Here is a 7,011-nt window from a genome sequence, read left to right as displayed (position 1 = left end):
TGGAAATAACTTTGAAATGCATTGACTTGTAACCTTTAATAAAGTTCATTCAAGAACACATTGTGTTCATCAGCAGCACAGGTTATACACACATTACCTGGAACAGCAACCGAACAGTATCTGGACATATTGAAAGCAACCGTCGGGCGTAGAGAAAGCCATCTTCTCCTTGGCTTCTTGAGACATTGGGATTTGCCCATATCTCTTTGTTAGATCCAAGGTGGTTATGTACCAAGCCGGCCCAAGTCTCTCGATCAGCTCATCGACATGCGGCAACTTGGAGACTTCATTCAGTTTCCGATAATCAATGCCAAATCTCCATTCTCCATCGGGTTTTGGACCAAGGAAAATCGGGTTAGACCACTCGCTCTTAGATTCCTCAATGACCCAGAGATTCAGCATACGCTTCACATTCTTGCAGATCTGCTCTTGGCGAGCCTCTGGAATTCGGTAGGGCTTCAAATTCACCCGCACATGGGGTTCCATCAGAACTTTGTGTTCTATGACATCTGTACACGGCGGCAAATCTGAGAACAGGTCCCGGTTCTGCTGCAGCAATTCACGACATTGCTGTTTTTGGGCCTTTGACAGTGTTTTGTCTTCTGTGACGTCTTCAATGTCCCCTTCTGGCTTAACCAGCAAACATGGAATTTCACCGGAGTCCCTTTCTTGCCATGCCTTCATGGGTAGAGGCACAAGAGGATTTCGGAAGTGAGAGGTGAGAGCAGTTAACTGGCAGGTGGGACAGGACTTGCATTACCTTAGGATTTCCCCGTGACATCCGGGCCAATAGAACCTCCACATAACCCGTTCTTGAGTTTTGTCCACCTGCAGATGGCCACCCAAGACATGTGAATTAACCATTTCCACTCTCTGTAGAGTCATGGTACTATCAAGTTTTCCTTATCTCCTCTCTCACCTTAGTAACCTGATACAATAAGTCCCCACTCAAAATGAAATAGAGAAACCTGGTGTCAGCCCCTTACTCCTGTGTTTTGCTGTTTATAACAGTTACTTTATTGAATGCTTAGAGTTAGGTCCCTTTGTTGGGAGGATCCAAAATTTTCTCTGGTCACCCCTGTGTCAGGAATGCCTGCCTCAGGGAATACTACCTCCTCATCTTCCCCCATTACACAGAAGGGAAACCCGTCAGACTCTAGGGTTGGTGAGACTTCTTTAGGGCCAACCTGTTTCTTACCTGAGCGAGCGAGGTCTCCAGCCCTTCCCCACAAGTACAAAAACAACACAAAGTTCCGGCCTATGATAATTGGTTGCAATAAATCCTGGACCAAGCCGACCTCATGGGAGTCAGTTCCTCGGGCCATCTCAATGTCCACTCTGGCCACCGGATAGTCTTTAGCATCCCTGTGAATGCAGTGGACACCCACCTTCTTCCCAGGGATCAATTGGAGAAGGAGTGTGGCCCTCATGATGGTCACCAAACTCTCTGAGTCTAATAGTCCTGTCAAATGCAGACCATTCACTTTTACCGAAGAAGCTTGGGTCCCGTCGCCGGGTGGACAGTCCACACTGCAATCTGTAAATGCGTAGAATGAACACCAGTGTCCCATGCTACCATTCATTTGCTCAGTGGATAGGGGACAATGGGCCGTGACATCTCCAGCAAATTACATTCCCCGATGAGACCCTCGGCATGACCTCCGCCGCCGACTTGGACCTTGGATGCCTCACCCTCTTTTTAGCCTCTGCCCCGTGATGGGACCCCCAGTATGGAGTGGGTTGCCTCCAGAAGGAACCGTTGACCCCCTGATACCTTTCGACCAGTCTGACCAAGCCATCGGCATTCCAGGGACCTCCCTTGGCAACCCAAGTCTGCATCGAGCTCAGATGGAAGCGTGTGAATCGGTTCATTACAACTCACTCTACCATCTGAGCTGAGGTAGAGGACTCAGGCTGTAACCGCTTTTGGACGAGGTGCAGCAGATGAAACATTTCGGAGTGAGGGGGTTTTAGTATGGTGATATGCCCAGTGGTGGACCCATTGTGCCCTGACAGACATTATCACCCCCAAGCACGCCAAAATTTCTGTTTTCAATTTCGCATATTCTTTGGCGTCCTGTAAGGCTAAATTATAGTAGGCCTTTAGTGGCATTAAGAATGGCGACATGACTTCCCTCCACTGCTGTGGTGGGAGTGTCTCCCTATCGGCGACTCTTTCAAAAACAGTTAAAAAGGCCTCTATATCATCACCAGGGATAATTTTTTGCAAGACTCTCCTCACCGCCTTCCAGATAGAAAAATCATCAGCTGACCTTGAAGTCGAAGCTGTCTCCGTGCCACAAGCCGCCTTTGTGAGTAACTCAACCTGCTTCTGCTGTTGCTGGAGCTTTTGCACCAGCAGCTTGTCTCCTGTTGTGCCAGCTGTTGCTGCTACAGCTCTTGCTGGTGCAGCTGGTGCTGCGGCTGCAGCTGTTACTGGTGTTGCTGCAGCTGTTGCTGCTGCTGGGCTTGCCTAAGGTGTTTAAACAGGTCCTTCAGTGCTGTCTGACATTGCTTTCTGGCTCATAGCTGTCTTCACCCAAGACATGGAGTACTTCTATAGCAGTCACACGTGTTCCCCGGGGACGCTGTGTTCTAACACCAAATGTAACAATGCTACTTACTTGGAAGCGACCTGAGGTTCAATAGGAACTGTTTCAATTTACATTCCGGCTGGTTTATTACAGTCCTCATAAACCACATCACAGATAACTTTGATACAGCCTTTGTCTGGCACCAAGTAAAGCATAAAGTAACAAGTCCATACAATAGAGCTGGTCAGCCCGCTTGGCTTAGAGTCCATCTTCTTAGTCCTTTGGCAAAGGCACACAGTCCGGCAGATCTGCAACCTCCATACACAACCCAAGTGTAAGGTAAGACAAACAGCTCTCAATTTACCCAGTGAATCACACCCAAGTTTGGAGATATAGTGAGCAGCTGTTCAGCTGCTCATAATCAAGCTGTCATGGCCGATTATCTCCTTTTAGTCCTATATGCACTAAAGCATTACTTCAGGTTTATCTCCCATCCACTATGTATCTAATAGTCACCTTACATACCTCCCCCCTCTGCCTAAAGCTGTGGGCTTGGCACCTTCTACCACTAGACAGGGGATTCTCCAGAGGGTATAGGCATTTATCTTCCATCCACTATGTGTCTAACAGCTACCTTACAGACTTACAGACTATATATAACCCTAATGAATGCTTTCTCTGTGGGTCTATTCCTCAATTACTGATTATTTTATTCAAGCCTCAAACAAAATGCCAAATTCAAAATACAATAATTTTATTGAAAGCATAAACATAAAACATATATACAGTGCACTTAAATATGTTAGAAGCCATGCAGTATGACTCTAAATGGCTCTGTCGGTGCCGTTTGAAAGTCTGCCATGTAACAGGGGTAATAATATTGGATGTATTCCACGTGTTCTACTGGGACACAGTATGGGCTTAATACACTGATCATTGTACATAACATAACCTTTCTCACAGACACAGCCAGGCTGGCACATCATAGGACAAGCTCTGTTTGTCTGCATGTAGTTGTCACATGTGTCCTGGCAGTGAGAGTTACAGTCTGTGTACTTTGCATTTTGCCCACAGGACGTGCACTGAGACTCGGGGATGCAGGAGTTGGAGTTGACAGATGCCAGGACGTAACCAGGTTTACAGTAACATTCGGGCTGACAAATCTTCAGACAAGGGAGATTCACATCACCACAGGTTCTTGGGCAGGGTTTGCACTGGTAAAACACCTTATTGGGCTCACAGAAGGAATCTGCAAGAATGAAACGAAAAACAAAACCTTATGTGACAAAAATCATTTCACGATCTCTGTTATTAACCAGAAATGAGATTATAGTAGTTATATTCTTGTACATAGGGGGCAGTATTATAGTAGTTATATTCTTGTACATAGGGGCAGTATTATAGTAGATATATTCTTGTACATAGGAGCAGTATTATAGTAGTTATATTCTTGTACATAGGGGGCAGTATTATAGTAGTTATATTCTTGTACATAGGGGGCAGTATTATAGTAGTTATATTCTTCTACATAGGAGCAGTATTATAGTAGTTATATTCTTGTACATAGGAGCAGTATTATAGTAGTTATATTCTTGTACATAGGGGCAGTATTAAAGTAGTTATATTCTTGTATAAAGGTGCAATATTATAGTAGTTATATTCTTGTACATAGGGAGCAATATTATAGTAGTTATATTCTTGTACATAGGAGCAGTATTATAGTAGTTATATTCTGGTACATAGGGGGCAGTATTATGGTAGTTATATTCCTGTACATAGGGGGCAGTATTATAGTAGTTATATTCTTGTACATAGGGGGCAGTATTATAGTAGTTATATTCTTGTACACAGGGGGCAGTATTATAGTAGTTATATTCTTGTACATAGGGGGCAGTATTATAATAGTTATATTCTTGTACATAGGGGACAGTATTATAGTAGTTATATTCATGTACATAGGGGTAGTATTATAGTAGTCATATTCTTGTATATAAGAGCAGTATTAAAGTAGTTATATTCTTGTACATAGGGGCAGTATTATAGTAGTTATATTCTTGTACATAGGGTGCAGTATTATAGTAGTTATATTCTTGTACATAAGAGCAATATTAAAGTAGTTATATTCTTGTACATAGGGGCAGTATTATAGTAGTTATATTCTTGTATATAAGAGCAGTATTAAAGTAGTTATATTCTTATACATAGGGGCAGTTTTATTGTAGTTATATTCTTGTACATAGGGGCAGTATTATAGTAGTTATATTCTTGTACATAGGGGCAGTATTATAGTAGTTATATTCTTGTACATAGGGGCAGTATTATAGTAGTTATATTCTTGTGCATAAGGGCAGTATTATAGTAGTTATATTCTTGTACATAGGGGCAGTATTATTGTAGTTATATTCTTGTACATAGGGGCAGTATTATAGTAGTTATATTCTTGTACATAAGAGCAATATTAAAGTAGTTATATTCTTGTACATAGGGGTAGTATTATAGTAGTTATATTCTTGTACATAGGGGCAGTATTATAGTAGTTATATTGTACATAGGAGCAGTATTATAGTAGTTATATTCTTGTACATAGGGGCAGTATTATAGTAGTTATATTCTTGTACATAAGAGCAATATTAAAGTAGTTATATTCTTATACATAGGGGCAGTATTATAGTAGTTATATTCTTGTACATAGGAGCAGTATTATAGTAGTTATATTCTTGTACATAGGAGCAGTATTATAGTAGTTATATTCTTGTATATAGGGGCAGTATTATAGTAGTTATATTCTTGTACATAGGGGCAGTATTATAGTAGTTATATTCTTGTACATAGGAGCAGTATTATAGTAGTTATATTCTTGTACATAGGGGCAGTATTATATTAGTTATATTCTTTTACATAGGAGCAGTATTATAGTAGTTATATTGTTGTACATAAGGCACATTATTATAGTAGTTATATTCTTGTACATGGGGGCAGTATTATAATAGTTAAATTCTTGTACATAGGGAGCAGTATTATAGTAGTTATATTCTTGTACATAGGGGCAGTATTATAGTAGTTATATTCTTGTACATAGGGGCAGTATTATAGTAGTTATATTCTTGTACATAAGGGCTGTATTATAGTAGTTATATTATTTTACATAGGGGGAAGTATTATAGTAGTTATATTCTTGTACATAGGGGCAGTAATACAATTATTATATTCTTGTATGTAGGAGCAGTATTATAGTAGTTATATTCTAATATATTGGGGGTAGTATTATAGTACATCCAGTACTGGGTCCTCATAAAAAAATCTTCCTTATTGCAAACCCATAAAAACTCCAGACATAAAGTAATCGCATACGCGTTTCAGACGGTTACGTCCTTAGTCATTGTATGCAATGACTGAGGACGTAACCGTCTGAAACGCGTATACGATTGCTCTATGTCTGGAGTTTTTATGGGTTTGCGATAAAGAAGATTTTTTTTATGAGGACCCAGTGCTGGATGTACCTTCCTTTTCTCTTCATTGTTCCTTGCTATACTACAAGACCGTCCGTGCAGAGGAGATCCTTGATCCATGGGTGAGCTGAATACCAGGTTACTGCAAGATTTCCTATAACTTTCTTAGTATTGCAGTACTTATATTAGTAAACAAATTGTGATTAACTGAAACAATGTACATATTCTTATATCAGTCATTACCTGGCTGTAATGCTGCTGATTCCTGTGCGGCTCCAAACACAGTAAATAGTTCTGCAAGAAGAAAAAGAATAAGAATTTATAGAAGATGTTTAGCATTTATTATTAGTGTTTGAATACGGTAACTTACACTTTTTAAAATGGTCTAAATTTATTATAGTAAATATTATATCATATATTCCTACTTGATTAAAATGTTATAATACAAATAAAAAATAGAAAATAATTGTGATGTTTGGAAACCGCAACCAGTATTTCACCAAGAATTATAGTTTAACTGGATTTAAGATATAGTTACTTGAATCTCTTGAATCTTTCCTTAACAGTAAAGAGCATTGTGTGTTGTGTATTTCTCTTGCACACAGACTTTCCTAAAGCTAAATCCAGCAAAGACGAAATACAAACTCGCACCCAGGTGACTCATTGAAAAACTCGTCTCCAGCCTTTCAAGCAGATGTCAGACTTAACATGAAGGCGGAAATTGTGTTTCCATCGGATTGTATTAATGATTATGTTTGGACACGTGATTGATCTGTTTTATCATGTAAGACTGTGATAGTTCAGAACATCTCATAGTCTAGAACACAGGTGTGAATACACTAAGATCTCCCCTAAAGTTATATGAAGAAGGACGGAGGAAAGGGAGAAAGTAGGGAAGAAAGGAAGAAAGGATGTGAAGGAGGCAAGGAAGGAAGAAGGGAAGGATGGAAAGAAGGAAGGGAGAAAGGAAGGAAGGGAAGGAAGTAAGAAAAGAAGGAAGAAAGTAAGATGGAATGAATGGAAGGAAG

At 40.2% G+C, this 7,011-nt stretch overlaps 1 long non-coding RNA gene across 1 annotated transcript; it reads right to left on the bottom strand.

The window, feature by feature from the left end:
• Positions 1-3,446: 3,446 nt before the first annotated feature.
• On the bottom strand, positions 3,447-6,651 carry LOC141172957 (uncharacterized). The gene is made up of 3 exons (XR_012252560.1): positions 6,522-6,651; positions 6,227-6,277; positions 3,447-3,783 (listed from the first exon to the last, which is right to left on the bottom strand). It is a non-coding gene; the product is annotated as an uncharacterized lncRNA (long non-coding RNA).
• Between the last annotated feature and the right edge of the window lie 360 nt (positions 6,652-7,011).

This window comes from Phyllobates terribilis, unplaced genomic scaffold, assembly GCF_046119375.1.
Source record: "Phyllobates terribilis strain yellow unplaced genomic scaffold, ASM4611937v1 Scaffold_12__6_contigs__length_324123572, whole genome shotgun sequence".
Lineage (NCBI taxonomy): Eukaryota > Metazoa > Chordata > Amphibia > Anura > Dendrobatidae > Phyllobates > Phyllobates terribilis.
This window is presented reverse-complemented; position numbering and strand designations above follow the sequence as displayed.